The sequence below is a fragment of the Lepisma saccharinum genome, chromosome 2, assembly GCF_977018435.1.
Source record: "Lepisma saccharinum chromosome 2, izLepSacc3.1, whole genome shotgun sequence".
Taxonomy (NCBI): Eukaryota; Metazoa; Arthropoda; class Insecta; order Zygentoma; family Lepismatidae; genus Lepisma; species Lepisma saccharinum.
In genome coordinates this window covers 45,868,485-45,870,079 of record NC_139230.1, presented here as the reverse complement: position 1 = coordinate 45,870,079, position 1,595 = coordinate 45,868,485, and positions in this window count along the sequence as shown.

Here is a 1,595-nt window from a genome sequence, read left to right as displayed (position 1 = left end):
ACTTTGAACTGTCATAGAAAATTTATTTCCCAACCTACAAGGTTAAATTTCTGGGAAAAGAAAGGCTAAAGTCCAATTTGAACGCTTGGCTTATAGGCGTACTATAACGCTACGCCACTGACAATATTCAATCATACTGCCAACTGTACATTCCACCCCTGGCCGAAGCAATGAAACTCCACTTCGTTCCCAAAATCTGTTGACCTTTGAAGCAGATGCGGAGGAAATTTACATGATGCCATCAAAGTCACAGATTTTTGTCTAAAAGGGAGGTCGCAACAGGGGTAACGAAGGTACAGATAAATAATGTAATAGCTGCTGTTCATGTTTCGTGAATTTGTACTTCACCAAAGTTGTGAGCAAAATAATATCTGCTATCTACATTTTCACTTTTCACTGCAAACTAATTACACAAAATAGTTTTACCCAATGTCAAGGCGGGCTGATGGCAGTTCCAGGGGGGCTGAGCCCCCCCTGGCCCCTGTGTGGCTACGGGCCAGGAGCAGAAGTAGCTGCAAGTATTTAGAATATTCTCTAGACTTCAGAAAGCTCTTTCATAGGGGAGCTTCTTTATCTGTAGGGGAGACCGGGGTGAGTTGAGCATGTTTTTATGTTTAAATTTTTGCAGCTCTTAAAAATTACTATCTACTATTGATGAAATGCTACGAGCAATACCTGTAGTTTCCTTAACCACTGTGAATTTTTATTACACCATGATGCTAAAACTTGTAAAGTTATAGCTTGTTTTTTTGAAGCGTGTCAGTACTGTCAATTCACCCTGTATATGGGGTGAGTTGACTATTTATGTGGGGTCAGTTGATAATATGTGTAATTCTACCCCATACATGGTTTGGAATATTTTATTTCAAACAATATACTGCCTTAAAAATTACGGATTACAAAAATGTTTTCAAATGAACACTATAACATGAGACGTAAATGTTCAAAACTTTAAAAAAAAAGTTTACAAAAGTGTTTACTGATTTTTTTTACCCAGTGTTTATTGTTATATCACAAATATAAATCCAATATACTGTTCTATAATCCTAATCTAATATATATTATTACAAACAATGTGTATATTTGCTAAGATGTTTGTAATGAAACAATTAATTGAAGAACAATTTTCTCAATAGGCCTACAGTATTGTCAACTAGCCCCTTCCTTCCTATTGCTAACTCACCCCAATCGCCATATTGGACTTTCTGGTCATGCCGCTGCTAAACAATGCAGTTTAAAAAAGTATCCAAATATAGTATCGGTACAATTTACCATAGTCTTCTGGACAGCCTTAGCATAAACTATGTGCTTACTTTCTTTGAAAACATATAAGAAAGAATATAGAGTTGAGAAAACTTACTTTGCAAGTAAGAATTGATGTTATTTGTCATGCACTAGAAACTTTGTGAACAAGACACTCAACTTCTTAGTTGTGAGTTGGTTCTAGAGATGACACATATTCACAGTAACCTGCAATATTGCCAATTTTTGACTGGTGGGGATAGAATGGACTTTGTCAACTCACCCCTATGGGCAACTCCCCTCGGTCTCCTCAACCTTCACTGTCCCTATTGCGACCTCCCGTTTAGACAGAA